At 49.3% G+C, this 20,398-nt stretch overlaps 1 protein-coding gene across 5 annotated transcripts in view; it reads left to right on the top strand.

Moving 5' to 3' along the window:
- Positions 1-20,398, top strand: part of ARHGEF15 (Rho guanine nucleotide exchange factor 15) — a 344,297-nt gene that overhangs the window by 117,051 nt on the left and 206,848 nt on the right. The window contains exon 1 of one of the 5 annotated variants that reach the window (XM_085639088.1): positions 800-820. The exons of the other annotated variants lie outside the window; for them this stretch is intronic. The gene's annotated coding sequence lies outside the window, so the exon portion shown is untranslated. Of the gene's footprint in view, positions 1-799; positions 821-20,398 lie in introns of those variants that run through there. 5 annotated transcript variants of the gene reach the window in all.

Genomic DNA, 20,398 nt, shown 5'->3' on the forward strand with positions numbered 1-20,398 from the left:
ATTACAAGGAAGCGTACCAAGCTTATGACATCACAAACAACCATTACAATGAAGCGTTCTAAGCTTATGACATCACAAACCGCCTGTGAAATGTACAGTTCTAAGCTTATGACATCACACACAGCCATTACAATGAAGCGTTCCAAGCGTATGACATCACAAGCCGTCTATTGCATGAAGCGGTCTAACCTCATGACATCACAAACCACCAGTGGAATGATTCGTTCTAAACTCATCAAATCACAAACAGCCGTTGGAATGGAGCATTTTAAGCCTATGACATCACAGCCAGTGGGCGGTACGGTGTAAGCCTACCTGACATCTCAAAGCCAGTGTAATGTAGCGTTGTGAGCTATGACATCACGAGTCATTGGAACGTAGCGTTCTAAGCCTATGCCATCAGTCATTAGAATGTAGAGTCCTAAGCCCATTGCATCACAAACAGCCACTGTAACAAGGTATTCTCCGTTTATGACGTCACAGCCAGGCTACTGAATGTAACCTGCACAGCCCGAGGAGTGTAAAAGCCGCCTTGCCATACCCACGCTTTCTATGAGAGAGGGACACAAAAGGTGGGGGGTCGTCCTTGAAAAGCCTGCGTCTTCCCTAAAGACCTCACGCTCGGTGGCCACGCCCCTTCCGTAATTTCCGACGATCCACCTGCAGCAGGTGATGTTTACACTGAGGGTTGGAGCAGACCGGAGCAGGACGGGTGGAGAGCCGCCACATGCCGTGCAGGGGTGATATCCGGCAGGTTAACACCCGGTGGGGTCCAGATACGGACTGTTGTCTAGGAGGACCGTGACGTCAGCACGGTGAGGTATGTGGAAAGTTGGCTCGGGGAGGGAAGAGAAACACGGCGCCAGACCTGCAGTGCTTGTGCCTTTCATCTAGTCACTGAACTCTTAGCCACCGACCCCTCAGGCAGAGGCGTGTGAAGGGCAGGCAGCCTTTCTACCCCACAGCCCAGGTTGTGCAACCCTCCATGCAATCCAGCCAGCAAAGCAGCTCAGTATATCCATGCACCTGTGGCTGAGGTCTTTGATTAATATTCCGATCTCGGTTGCTGCATCCAGCAGGGCTGGCACGGCGTTTCATCCTTCCCGGGACACTGACGCCCATCCCAAGCTGTGCCTGCTCTTTATAGCGCTTCACGGATGAAGGTGCAAGCGCTGTTTAACACAAGTCCTGTGTAGCCTCGTTCCCAGCTCGCAGTGCCCGATCTCCCCTCACGCCACCGTTTGAGCGGGAGTCTGTCTTTAGTCTAGACTCTAGACTGACATCACATTTTCCCTCAGAAGCCTCGCCGCAAAGGCGAGTAGAATGTACTTATTTGAAAACATGGATAGGAAACAGCAACGCAGAGAGAACTTAAAATAGAGTAAAACCAAACGCTGCAGGGAATAATGGAGAGGGCGAAGCCACAAACCTGGTTACCCTGACAGACTGCCGCGCCGGCGAAAGCAGTGGGGAGCTGGCGCTTAGAGTCAGACTCTTGGCACTAATTCCGCCTAGCATCTATCGGATTGTGTGTTCATTTTTAATCTATGTATTTTAGCCCAGGGCAAGTCTTACTAGAGGTATTTTTTTTGGCACAGGCGCTCATTTATTACTGTCCCCACGCCGCAAAGCCCTACAATGCTACATATTAATTGTATATGCACCCCCCCAAAAAAACAGGCGAGGGCGCCAAGTGGTCTGCGCTTGGAAGTTGTGGTTGCCCCCTTTCTCAGAAAAAAAATACCTGTTATTTGTTAACCTGTTGGGACCGGATGGGCCAAGAGCTAATAACTAGAGTGATTTGTGGAAAATTCCCACTATTCCTTTGTCAACCTGTCTGCTTGAATGATTATTTAGAAATAATTTAATTTTCACATACCTTTTAGTGATTTAATTCTTGTTTTTGCTGTTTTGGGTTTATAGTTCGAAAGTGAACAAACACCGGATTTCATGCGTTTTTCACTCCTTTTCATTGGTGTGGGCACAAAACATACTGAGCAGGCCGGTAAAACACTGGTCAGTGACAGTTCAAGTGAAATTCCCGCCGAGGCCTGGTCAATTTCCCCCGGGGCGCCTAGCCGGCGCCCTAAGCTACGAAATCCCACAAATACCAACCCCAAACGTGTGCACGCTTCCCGTTCCCGGGAGCCAAAAATCGGGACGCTGTGCTATACAAAATAATAATATAACCGTGTCTGCCAGCCTGTCGTGCCAGTCATCACAAGGGTGAGGGCAGGTGAGTCGGTGCCAGTGAAGGCAGGAGGTGCCCAAGGTCACGCGGCTGGCGTGAGGATGACTCGGTAAATGGGCAGGTGTTTTTTTTCTTCCATAGCAGACTCCGACGCGCCTGTACTGAAGTACCGGAGGCCCCGCCTTCCTTGTTGGACACATTCCCATGCGACTGACGCGAGATGGCAGGTGGCTGAGCGCATCTCTCTGTTTCCAGGCGCTAGAAAGCAGGGTTGGATTGGGGCAGAAAACCGGCACAGGCAATAACATAAAAGCGACCCCATTAGCGAGTCAGATAGACAAAAAGCGGCCTACGTTTGGAAATCGGGGCAGCGGCGAACCTGTTAAATCGCTGTACACGTGTTTCGGAAGGATGCACGCATCCATGTTTGCAGCCAGCAAATAGCGCCCTGGTGCCTGGTACGAAAATCAGTTTTGGCGCCGGATGACCACCTCCTCGAATTCCCTGACTACCACTGGGGTAAAGTGCCCCTTATCTCTCCATTGCCCCTCACATACATTTCATGTGTGCCCCTTATCTCTCCATAGCCCCTAAAATACATTTGATGTGTGCCCCTCCTCTCTCCCTAGCCCCTCTCTCACATACATTTCATGTGTGCCCCTCTCTCATACATTTCATGTGTGCCCCTTATCTCTCCATAGCCCCTAACATACATTTCATGTGTGCCCCTCCTCTCTCCATAGCCCCTCTCTCACATACATTTCATGTGTGCCACTTATCTCTCCATAGCCCCTCACACACATTTCATGTGTGCTCCTTATCTCTCCATAGCCCCTAACATACATTTCATGTGTGCCCCTCCTCTCGCCATAGCCCCTCTCGCACATACATTTCATGTGTGCCCCTCTCTCATACATTTCATGTGTGCCCCTCCTCTCTTCATAGCCCCTCTCGCACATCCATTTCATGTGTGCCCCTCTCTCACATACATTTCATGTGTGCCCCTCCTCTCTCCATAGCCCCTCTCTCACCTACATTTCATGTGTGCCCCTCCTCTCTCCATAGACCCTCTCTCACATACATTTCATTTATTTTAATGTGCTGGTAAAGGCTGGCTTTACTAATAAGAATGCATATCTACGCAAACGAACCCTTTTTAGCAACATTAGCAATAGATAATGCAAGACCGGGGAAAACCCCGAACATCCTGCCTTATTGTATGCAGTTTGCAATCATGCAGCTCTTTGTTGACAGTTCCTAACAGTCACTGCTCTATATTAGGGTTGTATTTAATGAACTGTAGTACAAAAGGATCTCTGTGACAAAAGCAGCAATGCACTGAGCTATCCCCATAAAATACAGATCTGTGATCTGCACGGTACGCGTTCTTTGCAGCAGGCACATCAACCCTCTGCGCTACTTTATAGGGAGTCAACACTGCCACTGGACACAACTCTGATCTCTCTCTCACAGGAACATTAATCACAAGCTTTATCTTGACATTTTTATTGCTGCCTGAAAGCTGGATGCTCAAGGACCTCTGCAGAAGGTGTTTTGAACTAGTAAGTTATTGCTAAGCACCTCCCCCCCCCCCCCCCTTGAGGTCAGCGCCCCCCCCCCCCCCATGTCCGCACCCAGTGCGGCTGCACCAGTTGCACTGCCCTAAAGCCAGCGATGGGATATCAGACAGGGCCGGCTGAGCATCGCAGGCCTGAAATGAAACTTTGAGCTCTCTCCTACGACGGGGGTGTCGGTTGCGTCCACAACCTATCGTGGGAATGTGACATCATTTGTAAAGCGCCTACCGCCTCACCGGGGTCTTTAGTGCGCCTCGTTGCCACAGCATTGCATTGCCTGTTAGATGTGATTTGTTTGGCACGCCGGCTCTCCTTGCCCCCGTCATGTCTGTTAGCGGTGTTTCTCAGGAGACGACCCCAGGACAAAAGGACCATGTTCCCCAGGCCCCCCACACACAGGTGTTCTCCCATATTCCGTGCCCTTTCCGTAATTCGTGTTTGTCTCCTGACTGTACCATTTGGCAGATGCCACATTTGAGACCGCCAATTAAAACCTATCCCAGTTCAATGTCTTCCCATCGGACCGCCCCCCCCCCTCCCGCACTTTCTTTGTCCTGTGCTCTGTTACCCCCACCTTCTTCTTCCCCATGTCACGTCCCTGTCCCTTCATACCCTTTCCTGCCCCCCTTCTCGCTCCCTGCTGACATCCGTTCTAGCACCTTGTGGAAAAGCTGTACCATTCACTCTGACGTCACTGTTGCACAGTTTATTTCCCTGCACTGGGTTACAGAGCCCCATGTGTCCGTTCTGGCATTCAACAGTAGCGCCCAGACTCTGGTGGTTAGCAGGTTCACCCCCCCCCCCCCCCCCAAAACTTACTGGGGAGCCAGGCGACTGCTGACAAATGATTATGGGAGCATAAAACCACGGTTCCATGGGACAGATGCGAACAGGCCTTGTAAATCTATGCAACCTGTGTGAACTAACAAGCATATAGAGATACAAAGCAAACACGTGAGCTTATGCAACCTGTGAGAACTAACAAGCATCTAGAGATACAAAGCAAACACGTGAGCTTATGCAACCTGTGAGAACTAACAAGCGTATAGAGATACAAAGCAAACACGTGAGCTTATGCAACCTGTGAGAACTAACAAGCATCTAGAGATACAAAGCAAACACGTGAGCTTATGCAACCTGTGAGAACTGACAAGCGTCTAGAGATACAAAGCAAACACGTGAGCTTATGCAACCTGTGAGAACTAACAAGCATCTAGAGATACAAAGCAAACACGTGAGCTTATGCAACCTGTGTGAACTAACAAGCATATAGAGATACAAAGCAAACACGTGAGCTTATGCAACCTGTGTGAACTAACAAGCATATAGAGATACAAAGCAAACACGTGAGCTTATGCAACCTGTGAGAACTGACAAGCGTCTAGAGATACAAAGCAAACACGTGAGCTTATGCAACCTGTGAGAACTAACAAGCATATAGAGATGCAAAGCAAACACGTGAGCTTATGCAACCTGTGAGAACTAACAAGCATATAGAGATACAAAGCAAACACGTGAGCTTATGCAACCTGTGAGAACTAACAAGCATATAGAGATGCAAAGCAAACACGTGAGCTTATGCAACCTGTGAGAACTGACAAGCGTCTAGAGATACAAAGCAAACACGTGAGCTTATGCAACCTGTGAGAACTAACAAGCATCTAGAGATACAAAGCAAACACGTGAGCTTATGCAACCTGTGTGAACTAACAAGCATATAGAGATACAAAGCAAACACGTGAGCTTATGCAACCTGTGTGAACTAACAAGCATATAGAGATACAAAGCAAACACGTGAGCTTATGCAACCTGTGAGAACTGACAAGCGTCTAGAGATACAAAGCAAACACGTGAGCTTATGCAACCTGTGAGAACTAACAAGCATATAGAGATGCAAAGCAAACACGTGAGCTTATGCAACCTGTGAGAACTAACAAGCATATAGAGATACAAAGCAAACACGTGAGCTTATGCAACCTGTGAGAACTAACAAGCATATAGAGATGCAAAGCAAACACGTGAGCTTATGCAACCTGTGAGAACTGACAAGCGTCTAGAGATACAAAGCAAACACGTGAGCTTATGCAACCTGTGAGAACTAACAAGCATCTAGAGATACAAAGCAAACACGTGAGCTTATGCAACCTGTGAGAACTAACAAGCATATAGAGATGCAAAGCAAACACGTGAGCTTTTCTTTCTACAAAGAGAGGAAGTTCACACAGCACAAAAGCTCAATAGAGACTCAAAACAGTGCAGAGAGTGCGGCACTAAAAAAAGTAACTATAAACTCAACAACGAGTGCACAAAGAAACCAGGGCGTGTTACACAGTAGGTGACCGAGGCAATCCTTCAATTGTTTCAGGCCTCCATTTTGAACGTTCAGTAAACAACCCAAGGTGTGTCTTCAACGTTTCGACCCAATGTGTCCACCTGTGGGTTTCATCAGGACACAGCCCATCTGTCAGCCTGTGAAATGGGCCCAGCTGATTAGTCGCATGCGCACAAGTATTTTACCTATTCCTCTGGAGGACAGAGCACCTTTGTGACATCCCTGCATGTGCTGCTTTCCTTCATCTTGCATCCCCACTTCTTTGCCTACCTTATTCCTACATTTGTTTCTCTCTTAAACCCAAATATGCTTCCTTAGCCATGCATCTGCTTTCCAAGTTAACCCTATATCCTTGCATCTGCTTCCCTGCTAAACCCTGCATTTCTGCACCTGCCTTCTTGCTAAATCATCATGCATGTCTTCATCTGCTTCCCTCCTTCACCCTGCATCTCTACCTCTGTTTCTCTCCTTTACCCTGTATGGCCTGGACCTGCTTCTCTCCTTAATCCTGCATCTCCACCTCTGTTTCTCTACTTTACCCTGTATGCCTGTATCTGCTCTCCTCCCTTACCCGGTATCTCTACCTCGGTTTCTCTTCTTTACCCTGTATGCCTGTATCTGCTCCCCTCCTCAATATTGCAACTCTACGTCTGTTTCTCTTCTTTACCCTGTATGCCTGTATCTGCTCTCCTACCTTACCCGGCATCTCTACATCTGTTCCGCTTCGCAAGATCTTCCGATGGTTCCCGACCAAAACCAGGAAGACGGTCACCCAGGCACTCGTCACCAGCCGACTGGACTACGGAAACACCCTCTACGCCGGAACCACAGCCAAGCTACAGAAAAGACTCCAACGCATCCAGAATGCCTTCGCCCGACTCATCCTGGACATCCCCCGACGCAGCCACATCTCCGGCCACCTTAGAGACCTACACTGGCTCCCCGTCAAGAAGAGGATCACGTTCCGGCTCCTCACCCACGCACACAAGTCTCTCCACGACCTGGGCCCCAAGTACCTCAACGACCGCCTGACCTTCTACACGCCCACCCGCCAGCTACGGTCTACTAGCCTCGCCCTCGCCGCCGTACCACGCATCCGAAGAGCCACCGCCGGAGGCAGATCCTTCTCCTACCTGGTGGCCGAGACATGGAACTCCCTCCCCATCCACCTTCGGCTGACCCAGGACCATCTCGCCTTCAGGAAACAACTCAAGACCTGGCTGTTCGAGCAGTAGCGGACCCTTCCCCCCAAGCGCCTTGAGACCCTTCCGGGTGAGTAGTGCGCTATACAAATGTTATGATTGATTGATTGATTGATTGATTCTTTACCCTGTATGCCTGTATCTGCTTCCCTCCTTAATCCTGCATCTCTACCTCTGTTTCTCTTCTTTACCCTGTATGCCTGGACCTGCTTCTCTCCTTAATCCTGCATCTCTCCCTCTGTTTCTCTTCTTTACCCTGTATGCCTGTATCTGCTCTCCTCCCTTACCCTGTATCTCTACCTCTGTTTCTCTTCTTTAGCCTGTATGCCCGTATCTGCTTCCCTCCTTAATCCTGCATCTCTACCTCTGTTTCTCTTCTTTACCCTGTATGCCTGGACCTGCTTCTCTCCTTAATCCTGCATCTCTACCTCTGTTTCTCTTCTTTACCCTGTGTGCCTGTATCTGCTCTACTCCCTTACCCTGTATCTCTACCTCTGTTTCTCTTCTTTAGCCTGTATGCCTGTATCTTCTTCCCTCCTCAGCCCTGCATCTCTCCCTCTGTTTCTCTCCTTTACCCTGTATGCCTTCATCTGCTCAATCAGTCATTTGTAGAGCGCCGGTATATTACCCATGGGGGTCTCGAGGCGCTGGAGCTGTTCGCTGCTGCGTGGAGGTGATTAATCAAACAACCAGGGCTTGAGCTCTCTTCTGAATCGCTGGAGTGAGGGTGCGATCCTGGGGTGCAGGGGAGGTCATTGCAAGCCTGGGCTGCCAGTTGTGGGAAGGGGAGGAGCGCCCTCTGCGGGAAGGAGCGCCCTCTGCTGTTGGCTCGTGGGATCGTGGGGTGCCTGTGATGGAGATGAATCTTGAGTCGCGGTGTCTGGGCCGTTGGTGGAAGGTCAGGCGTTTGTTGATGTACGCTGGTCCTTCCTTATGCAGGGGTCAGCGTCTTGAACTGGGAGGGGAGGGCGAGTAAGAGTCTTGCCACTGAGTTCTGTATTGTTTGGAGTCTCTTCAGGAGGCGCGCGGTGATCGCTGCAGACAGCGTGTTGCCATAGTCCAGTCCGCTCCCTCCTTAACCCTGCATCTCCACATCCGTTTCTCTTCTTTACCCTGCATGCCATCATCTGCTTCCCTCCTTAACCCTGCATCTCTACTTTAGTTTCTCTTCTTTACCCTGCATGCCATCATCTGCTTCCCTCCTTAACCCTGCATCTCTACTTTAGTTTCTCTTCTTTACCCTGCATGCCATCATCTGCTTCCCTCCTTAACCCTGCATCTTCACATCAGTTTCTCTTCTTTACCCTGCATGCCATCATCTGCTTCCCTCCTTAACCCTGCATCTTCACATCAGTTTCCCTTCTTTACCCTGCATGCCATCATCTGCTTCCCTCCTTAACCCTGCATCTCTACTTTAGTTTCTCTTCTTTACCCTGCATGCCATCATCTGCTTCCCTCCTTAACCCTGCATCTCCACATCAGTTTCTCTTCTTTACCCTGCATGCCATCACCTGCTTCCCTCCTTAACCCTGCATCTCCACATCAGTTTCTCTTCTTTACCCTGCATGCCATCATCTGCTTCCCTCCTTAACCCTGCATCTCCACATCAGTTTCTCTTCTTTACCCTGCATGCCATCATCTGCTTCCCTCCTTAACCCTGCATCTCTACTTTAGTTTCTCTTCTTTACCCTGCATGCCATCATCTGCTTCCCTCCTTAACCCTGCGTCTCTACAGCAGTTTCTCTTCTTCATCCTGTATACCTGTATCTGCATCCCTCCTTAACCCTGCATCTCTAATTTAGTTTCTCTTCTTTACCCTGCGTGCCATAATCTGCTTCCCTCATTAACCCTGCATCTCTACCTCTGTTTCTCTCGTTTGCCCTGTATGCATTCATCTGCTTCCCCTCCTTAGCGCTGCATTTTTACCTCTGATTCTCTTCTGTACCCTGTATGCCTGTATCTGCTTCCCTCCTTAGCCCTACATCTCTACCTGTGTTTCTCTGCTATACCCTGCATGCCTTCATCTGCTTCCCTCCTCAACCCTACTTCTCTACCTGTGTTTCCCTGCTTTACCTTGTATGCCTTCATCTGCTTTCCTCCTTAGCCCTACATCTCTACCTGTGTTTCTCTGCTTTACCCTGCATGCCTTCATCTTCTTCCCTCCTTAACCCTACTTCTCTACCTGTGTTTCTCTGCTTTACCTTGTATGCCTGTATTCGTTTCCCTCTTTAACTCTGCATTCTCCCTTCTGTTTCCTTACTAAAACTTGCATCCCTGCATCTGTCTTCCTGCTGAGCCCTGCATCCCACCATCTGCTACCTTGCTTAATCCTGCACCTGCTCAGCCCTGCATTCCTACCCTTTTCCCTTCACCCTGCATCTGCTTCCCTGTTGGACCCTGCGTCTGTTTCCCTCGTAACCACCACTCTCCACACCTGCTTCCCCATGCCTGATGCTCCCTCTTCCCTTCCCGTGATGGAGCGTTGCCTGGCAACCGGCGCCCCTACCCGAGGATGCCTGGGAGAGTCCACAGAACACCTGGAGCGGGTAGAAACCGACACATCTGGAGGAAAGGCTGGACGGGCTGGGGAGAGGCTGGACCCGTGTTCAAACTTCCAAAGAAAGCTGGCCTTTTGGATGCCTGGCCTCCTGCCAGAGGCAACACTTTCAGATAAAGGCGAGCCCCCCTCCCCCGGGGCTGGGGTTTTGTAACTTGTCTGGACTCTGAGGAGATTGCGTGCTGTGGCCTGCAGCAGATGTGTGCCAGCGGCGGGCGCGCAGCTGTCTGCCACAGGCCTCTGATCTGCAAGAAGCCAGGCTTCAGTGAGCTGCCTTGAATGAGACCCCCAGTCCCCCGGGTGAGAAGATAGTAACAAGCCCCTGCCCAAAAGGTCAAAGAGCATGAGACGGACCCAGCTGACCGGGTCAGGGGTCAGGAGGCACGAGGACCCTGCAGGCCCAGCTGGATAGAAACCAAGAAGTGCCCGTTCAGCTAGAGGCTGTAGGCCTGCAGAGGAGCAATCCGGCACTGTCCGGGGTGAGCCTGCAGAGGATCACACTGTCCCTTGTGAGCTGCATCCTACCCCACCTGTCCGGCACTGTCCGTGTTGAGCCTGTATCATACCCCACCTGTCTGGCACTGTCCGGGGTGAGCCTGCATTCTACCCCTCTGTCCGGCACTGTTTGTGGTGAGCCTTCAGTGCATATACTGCGGCTGGTTGTATAATGCCCATGCCTATGAGTTTCTGCACTGCCACACGTCCGTGGACTTCAATGCATATACTGCGGCTGGTTGTATAATGCCCATGCCTATGAGTTTCTGCACTGCCACACGTCCGTGGACTTCAATGCATATACTGCGGCTGGTTGTATAATGCCCATGCCTATGAGTTTCTGCACTGCCACACGTCCGTGGACTTCAGTGCATATACTGCGGCTGGTTGTATAATGCCCATGCCTGAGTTTCTGCACTGCCACAGGTCCGTAGACTTTTGCATATACTGCGGCTGGTTGTATAATGCCCATGCCTATGAGTTTCTGCACTGCCACACGTCCGTGGACTTCAGTGCATATGTGGTGGCTGGTTGTATAATGCCCATGCCTATGAGTTTCTGCACTGCCACACGTCCGTGGACTTTTGCATATACTGCGGCTGGTTGTATAATGCCCATGCCTATGAGTTTCTGCACTGCCACACGTCCGTGGACTTTTGCATATACTGCGGCTGGTTGTATAATGCCCATGCCTATGAGTTTCTGCACTGCCACACGTCCGTGGACTTCAGTGCATATGTGGTGGCTGGTTGTATAATGCCCATGCCTATGAGTTTCTGCACTGCCACACGTCCGTGGACTTTTGCATATACTGCGGCTGGTTGTATAATGCCCATGCCTATGAGTTTCTGCACTGCCACACGTCCATGGACTTCAATGCATATGTGGTGGCTGGTTGTATAATGCCCATGCCTATGAGTTTCTGCACTGCCACACGTCCGTGGACTTTTGCATATACTGCGGCTGGTTGTATAATGCCCATGCCTATGAGTTTCTGCACTGCCACACGTCCATGGACTTCAATGCATATGTGGTGGCTGGTTGTATAATGCCCATGCCTATGAGTTTCTGCACTGCCACACGTCCGTGGACTTTTGCATATACTGCGGCTGGTTGTATAATGCCCATGCCTATGAGTTTCTGCACTGCCACACGTCCGTGGACTTTTGCATATACTGCGGCTGGTTGTATAATGCCCATGCCTATGAGTTTCTGCACTGCCACACGTCCGTGGACTTCAGTGCATATGTGGTGGCTGGTTGTATAATGCCCATGCCTATGAGTTTCTGCACTGCCACACGTCCGTGGACTTTTGCATATACTGCGGCTGGTTGTATAATGCCCATGCCTATGAGTTTCTGCACTGCCACACGTCCATGGACTTCAATGCATATGTGGTGGCTGGTTGTATAATGCCCATGCCTATGAGTTTCTGCACTGCCACACGTCCGTGGACTTTTGCATATACTGCGGCTGGTTGTATAATGCCCATGCCTATGAGTTTCTGCACTGCCACACATCCGTGGACTTCAATGCATATACTGCGGCTGGTTGTATAATGCCCATGCCTATGAGTTTCTGCACTGCCACACGTCCGTGGACTTCAATGCATATACTGCGGCTGGTTGTATAATGCCCATGCCTATGAGTTTCTGCACTGCCACACGTCCGTGGACTTTTGCATATACTGCGGCTGGTTGTATAATGCCCATGCCTATGAGTTTCTGCACTGCCACACATCCGTGGACTTCAGTGCATATGTGGTGGCTGGTTGTATAATGCCCATGCCTATGAGTTTCTGCACTGCCACACGTCCGTGGACTTTTGCATATACTGCGGCTGGTTGTATAATGCCCATGCCTATGAGTTTCTGCACTGCCACACGTCCATGGACTTCAATGCATATGTGGTGGCTGGTTGTATAATGCCCATGCCTATGAGTTTCTGCACTGCCACACGTCCGTGGACTTCAGTGCATATACTGCGGCTGGTTGTATAATGCCCATGCCTGAGTTTCTGCACTGCCACACGTCCGTGGACTTTTGCATATACTGCGGCTGGTTGTATAATGCCCATGCCTATGAGTTTCTGCACTGCCACACGTCCGTGGACTTTTGCATATACTGCGGCTGGTTGTATAATGCCCATGCCTATGAGTTTCTGCACTGCCACACGTCCGTGGACTTCAGTGCATATGTGGCGGCTGGTTGTATAATGCCCATGCCTATGAGTTTCTGCACTGCCACACGTCCATGGACTTCAATGCATATGTGGTGGCTGGTTGTATAATGCCCATGCCTATGAGTTTCTGCACTGCCACACGTCCGTGGACTTTTGCATATACTGCGGCTGGTTGTATAATGCCCATGCCTATGAGTTTCTGCACTGCCACACGTCCATGGACTTCAATGCATATGTGGTGGCTGGTTGTATAATGCCCATGCCTATGAGTTTCTGCACTGCCACACGTCCGTGGACTTTTGCATATACTGCGGCTGGTTGTATAATGCCCATGCCTATGAGTTTCTGCACTGCCACACGTCCGTGGACTTTTGCATATACTGCGGCTGGTTGTATAATGCCCATGCCTATGAGTTTCTGCACTGCCACACGTCCGTGGACTTCAGTGCATATGTGGTGGCTGGTTGTATAATGCCCATGCCTATGAGTTTCTGCACTGCCACACGTCCGTGGACTTTTGCATATACTGCGGCTGGTTGTATAATGCCCATGCCTATGAGTTTCTGCACTGCCACACGTCCATGGACTTCAATGCATATGTGGTGGCTGGTTGTATAATGCCCATGCCTATGAGTTTCTGCACTGCCACACGTCCGTGGACTTTTGCATATACTGCGGCTGGTTGTATAATGCCCATGCCTATGAGTTTCTGCACTGCCACACGTCCGTGGACTTTTGCATATACTGCGGCTGGTTGTATAATGCCCATGCCTATGAGTTTCTGCACTGCCACACGTCCGTGGACTTTTGCATATACTGCGGCTGGTTGTATAATGCCCATGCCTATGAGTTTCTGCACTGCCACACGTCCGTGGACTTCAGTGCATATGTGGTGGCTGGTTGTATAATGCCCATGCCTATGAGTTTCTGCACTGCCACACGTCCGTGGGCTTCTGAGAGCATATACTGTTGCTGGTTGTATAATGCCCATGCCTAGGAGTTTCTGCACTGCCACACGTCCGTGGACTTCAGTGCCTATGTGGTGGCTGGTTGTATAATGCCCATGCCTATGAGTTTCTGCACTGCCACACGTCTGTGGACTTCAGTACATATACGGGTGCTGGTTGTATAATGCCCATGCCTATGAGTTTCTACAGTGCCACATGTCCGTGGACTTCAGTGCATACATGGTGATTGGTTGTATAATGCCCATTCCTTTGAGTTTCTGCACTGCCACACGTCCGTGGACTTCAGTGCATATGTGGTGGCTGGTTGTATAATGCCCATGCCTATGAGTTTCTACAGTGCCACATGTCCGTGGACTTCAGTGCATACATGGTGATTGGTTGTATAATGCCCATTCCTTTGAGTTTCTGCACTGCCACACGTCCGTGGACTTCAGTGCATATGTGGTGGCTGGTTGTATAATGCCCATGCCTATGAGTTTCTGCACTGCCACACGTCCGTGGGCTTCTGAGAGCATATACTGTGGCTGGTTGTATAATGCCCATGCCTATGAGTTTCTGCACTGCCACACGTCCGTGGACTTCAATGCATATACTGCGGCTGGTTGTATAATGCCCATGCCTATGAGTTTCTGCACTGCCACAGGTCCGTAGACTTCAGTGCATATACTGCGGCTGGTTGTATAATGCCCATGCCTATGAGTTTCTGCACTGCCACACGTCCGTGGGCTTCAGTGCATATGTGGTGGCTGGTTGTATAATGCCCATGCCTATGAGTTTGTGCACTGCCACACGTCCACGGACTTCTGTGGATATATGGTGGCTGGTTGTATAATGCTCATGCCTATGAGTTTCTGCACTGCCACACGTCCGTGGGCTTCTGAGAGCATATACTGTTGCTGGTTGTATAATGCCCATGCCTAGGAGTTTCTGCACTGCCACACGTCCGTGGACTTCAGTGCCTATGTGGTGGCTGGTTGTATAATGCCCATGCCTATGAGTTTCTGCACTGCCACACGTCTGTGGACTTCAGTACATATACGGGTGCTGGTTGTATAATGCCCATGCCTATGAGTTTCTACAGTGCCACATGTCCGTGGACTTCAGTGCATACATGGTGATTGATTGTATAATGCCCATTCCTTTGAGTTTCTGCACTGCCACACGTCCGTGGACTTCAGTGCATATGTGGTGGCTGGTTGTATAATGCCCATGCCTATGAGTTTCTACAGTGCCACATGTCCGTGGACTTCAGTGCATACATGGTGATTGGTTGTATAATGCCCATTCCTTTGAGTTTCTGCACTGCCACACGTCCGTGGACTTCAGTGCATATGTGGTGGCTGGTTGTATAATGCCCATGCCTATGAGTTTCTGCACCGCCACAGGTCCGTAGACTTCAGTGCATATACTGCGGCTGGTTGTATAATGCCCATGCCTATGAGTTTCTGCACTGCCACACGTCCGTGGGCTTCAGTGCATATGTGGTGGCTGGTTGTATAATGCCCATGCCTATGAGTTTGTGCACTGCCACACGTCCACGGACTTCTGTGGATATATGGTGGCTGGTTGTATAATGCCCATGCCTATGAGTTTCTGCACTGCCACACGTCCGTGGGCTTCTGAGAGCATATACTGTGGCTGGTTGTATAATGCCCATGCCTATGAGTTTCTGCACTGCCACACGTCCGTGGACTTCAATGCATATACTGCGGCTGGTTGTATAATGCCCATGCCTATGAGTTTCTGCACTGCCACAGGTCCGTAGACTTCAGTGCATATACTGCGGCTGGTTGTATAATGCCCATGCCTATGAGTTTCTGCACTGCCACACGTCCGTGGGCTTCAGTGCATATGTGGTGGCTGGTTGTATAATGCCCATGCCTATGAGTTTGTGCACTGCCACACGTCCACGGACTTCTGTGGATATATGGTGGCTGGTTGTATAATGCCCATGCCTATGAGTTTCTGCACTGCCACACGTCCGTGGGCTTCTGAGAGCATATACTGTGGCTGGTTGTATAATGCCCATGCCTATGAGTTTCTGCACTGCCACACGTCCGTGGACTTCAATGCATATACTGCGGCTGGTTGTATAATGCCCATGCCTATGAGTTTCTGCACTGCCACAGGTCCGTAGACTTCAGTGCATATACTGCGGCTGGTTGTATAATGCCCATGCCTATGAGTTTCTGCACTGCCACACGTCCGTGGGCTTCAGTGCATATGTGGTGGCTGGTTGTATAATGCCCATGCCTATGAGTTTGTGCACTGCCACACGTCCACGGACTTCTGTGGATATATGGTGGCTGGTTGTATAATGCTCATGCCTATGAGTTTCTGCACTGCCACACGTCCGTGGGCTTCTGAGAGCATATACTGTGGCTGATAGTTCAATGACTATTCTCTGGGTTCCTGCGCTGCCGCTCCTGGGTGGACTTCCTAGGACACAGGGCACAGGTCCTAAACAAGCATTTACAATGCAATAGGTCTCGCAACTGCGAGTTTAGGAGCTATTGGCATTGTAAATGGCAGTGCCTTTTGCCATTGTTATTTACAATACCAAAAGCAACACCTATTGCTTTGTTCATTAAAGGAACAAGCACTTGCAAACCCAACAGCATGCCTCCTGTTTTTAAAAAGGTGAGGCCAAATGGCTTTGCCAATGTTTGTAGAGAAAGTTTTATTTTTGTTAAGCAGCTCTATCATTTTTAGAAGATCAGCCCTGTTAAATTTTGGCAGAATCATGTCCTTTTTAGGTGTGGCTTTAGTGTGCAGCTGTCTGATAGACCCATTGTTATTGATTCTTTAGTTTAAAATATAAAGAGTGGGTGTGGCTCCGCCAATTGTGCCACTCTCTCACGTTGTGCTATTCGCTGGTTGGTCTGTGAATCCATCTTCCTGGAAGTGCTTTCACTGAAGTGTGTGCGGGACTATTTTACATCTGAATAGTACAATCAATCATCACACTTTCACAGTCAGTTATTTATCCCCTATGTACAGTCTATACAGAAAACATTTTTTTCTTCCCTACTTTCTTCCCAGCATTGGCAGAGCCTACGGGACTAGCTTTAAAACTGTAAACCAAATGCGTGCATACAACACATGAATACTGCGTTTGTGAAGGCCTGTGTTTTACAAGCGTCAGCACACTAAAGCGACACCCATTGGCGCTTCCAATTGTATCGCAACATGGATATAGCGCTTACGATCTTTTGTGTAATGCCTACTTGTTTCAGAAAACGTTCCCATTTTTAAGTCCGACATTGTCAACAGTATGCCCCGTTATAATTCGGAATTAAACAGAAATACGGAAATGAAACCCTGCCTTCCTCAAACCCAGGGAGGTCACCAGGTGGACTCGGCCGTATATTTCCCCCTGCATTGCCCTAGGTGCGTATCGCGAACAGGTACAGCTGCTTCTGTGTTGTGAGTTAAATCAAATCAGAAAAGAGATATTCTAGTGCTCTTTTACTTCTTTCTCTCTTTCTCCTTTGTTTCTTTCTTTGTTTCTTTCTTTGTTTCTTTCTTTGTTTCTTTCTTTGTTTCTTTCTTTCTTTCTCTCTTTCTCTCTTTATCTCTTTCTCTCTTTCTTTTTCTTTTTCTTTCTTTTTCTTTCTTTCTTTTTCTTTCTTTTTCTTTCTTTTTCTTTCTTTTTCTTTCTTTTTCTTTCTTTTTCTTTCTTTCTTTCTTTCTCTCTTTCTTTCTTTTTCTCTCTTTCTTTCTTTCTTTCTCTCTTTCTTTCTTTCTCTCTCTCTTTCTTTCTTTCTCTCTCTCTTTCTCCCTCTCCACATCCGCTCTTTACATTCCTCGTGTGCTCCTGGTGTCTATGCTCCTTTGAGAAGTCTCGGAGACAATTGGCTTAATGGGTTGAGGCGCCTTCTATTCCACCTTTTGATGCAGGTGCTGTCCGGAGAATCAGACGAACTTACACCTAGTACACACACAATAATACAAAAGTATTTGTGGCCGGCACTTGCCACATCATTACAGCTTCTTTAATGACATGTGACGTGAACTGAATCTAACCCATGACATAAAAATAAATTAAAAGGTAACATAACATGCATGTTCACCCTTAGCCCTGTTTAATAAATGGTCATTGATTTGGGAAAAAAGGGGGCGGTGATGGACAGAGTTTCTGAATGATGCAGAATACTCTTACCAAGTCAAGAGATCATGGTTTTAATCCATCACCGTTTTTTAGCTCACTGCACCATCCCAGCTCAGAACCTGGCTACATGCAAATTAGTCTGTACCTGTCCCAGTGCATGATGGGAACAGGGCAAACCAAACTACCAAGCCAATTCTTATACTGGGAAGGAAACAAGCTTCCGGGGACCGGTTTCTGGCATCACAGCCTTCGTCGGCCCGGCTTGCCTGAATCCTGATGGTGCAATGAGCAAGGGACTCACGTCTGAGCATACCCTCGCTCACTGAGTGTGGATAAAATAGATGGTCATTGTTAGCCACCTAAACCAGTCCCCAGTTTATCAAGGTTCGAAGGATGAAAGGCTAAGCTGACCCTCCTGCAGGGGGCGCATTCATCACATCACTGAACCAGCAGAGGCTTCGCGCTGTAGAAGGCGCCTGAACCCATTAAGCCAATTGTTCCCGAGACTTCTCAAAGGAGCATAGATACCAGGAGCACACGAGGAAACTAATATTAGTGCACTAATAGTTTCGGGTTCACAACGGTGCTGCAGCTGCGCTAAAATGATGAAAGGTTAAGTTGAATCCGGTGGGTGGAAAACCATGACCTGAAGATCGCACAGACCTCCACGGCAGGTCGGTTCGCGCATAGAGGTGCTGTTACCACAATAACAAATCCAAGCACTGCACCGGATATAGCGCCTACTGGCACAGCGCCGCACTGAAAGGAGGACATTTTACTGGGTGTTCGAATCTGTGGTCTGTCGTTTGCGCACAGCTCTCTAGAGCACTGGCCCTCACCGAGCTACTTCCGCCGAGGGAGCCACGTAAGGGAACGCAGCCTGCAGGATGGTTCGGCGAATTCGATCCCGGCAGGACCAAGGCTTTTCATCCTGCCGAGGGGGATCAAACGAGTGTTTTCACAATGCATTCTGCAAGCACATGTTTTTCACGGCGCTTAGAAACTACACAAAGGACTCTAGTAAGCGCTGTAAAGAACAACATGTCATATTTTATTGTTGGCTCATGATTCTTAGATGCTAGACTAACTGGAAACGTCAAATTTAAAATACTTGAAAAGATACACGTCCCAGTCCAGTCGGGTCCGAATACACGTGCGTGCATATGCACGCGCATGTTGACAGCCCGATGACGTTAGCCGCGCACAGCGCTGCTCTCGCCATGCGAGGGCTTTTTGCTTGTGCCCACGTACGGAGGGACAAAGATGGCGTTGGGCTGTCCACATCCGTGTGCATTTGCAGTTGTATATGGACAGCCCGACGCCATCTTTGTCCCTCCGTACGCGTAGACATGTTGAATTGATTACAAAAAGCCCTCGCATGGCGAGCAGCGCTGTGCGCTGCTAACGCCAGGCGAGACCTAAAAAAGAAGAGGGGGGACTAGCCTAATTAATCTGTATGCAAGGGCCATCACGGCGCATGACATCGCGGCGCATGAGTCGCGTACCATCACAGCACGTGACATCACAGGAAGTGGCATCACAAGAAGTGAAACCAGCTCTTAAGGCCTCACATGTATGTTTAGCAGGTTTATCATGAGTATATTTGAGCACATTTCGAGTATACAGGGAAACCCTCCTGATTTAGGCAGAAGACTCACACTTTTGTAAGCTTCACATAAACCAGTGTTGCCTTTTGTCAGCCTAAAGCTTCCTCTACCCATAGTGCTTTAAAATAAAAAATTGTGATTTTTACATTATTACAACGCCTCCTCAGGGGTAGTAAGTGCTATAAAATGCTATTTATTTTGAGCAAATACTGGGAAAGATCAACACATCTGACATTCATACAGAGCATGCATATCTCATGAACAGAGCCTGAACAAAGTGAAAAGCTGCCTCTCTCAAGTATGTGTGAAGTGCTAACAAGGTGTGAGCCTTTGTTTCCCCTCTGCTGCATTTGCATCAGGTGTGAGGCTCCTGACTGGTCCCAGCCAGGAGACTCGAACAGAAGGAGGCCTGGTGGCCCCTCAGATTCGGCCTTTGTTATGGGCCCAGCAGGAGTCAGAAATGAAAAGGCCCCCTCCCCGTCTACATGTTTTTGCTGATCGAAAGCAGAGAACAACGTCCAGGCGCTGCTGAAAGTGTCCCGGTGTTTGGAAATTACTCCTGGACAAATTCAGCATATTATTCAGTGGGGCCCAAGTTCTTGGCAGGGTGGACGGCGTCCACCCTGTAAAGAAAGTGGGTGGATGCCGTCCACCCGCGTGTACCCCCGACTCTTGCACATACTGTGTCTGTAGTGCAGTTACTCTTGCTATGAGTTGCTTCTCTGCTGATAGAATGTGGTACCATCGGAGCATATGCTACATTCATTGGAAGATGCTCCCCTTACCCCCCGGCACTTTCATATGCCCTATTCAAGATGATTTGAACTGAACCACACAAACCGCCCCACAGAAAGAAGGTACCCACATGTGCCTACACATCTATTCTCGCACGTTTCTCTTACACCCCTGCATAGTTATGCACTTGTGGCGACCCAGTTTTTGTAGTCTCTGCCTTACAGACGGCACCAAAAGACGTCCCACACAGGTTACACTGCAGACAAAAGCCCTACTCCATACACCAGCATCGAATACTTTAAACGTGTTGCATTCCTTTTAATCTCTGTTCACTCCAAGGCATAGCGACCAGTGGCGTAGCAAGGGGGACAGGTCCGACCCGGGCAGCACAAGTTTTGGGGGCGGTGGCACTTTTACCCTCGTCGTCGTCTGTCTCCCCGCG

The sequence above is a fragment of the Triturus cristatus genome, chromosome 12 (assembly GCF_964204655.1).
Source record: "Triturus cristatus chromosome 12, aTriCri1.1, whole genome shotgun sequence".
In the NCBI taxonomy this organism is placed as follows: Eukaryota; Metazoa; Chordata; class Amphibia; order Caudata; family Salamandridae; genus Triturus; species Triturus cristatus.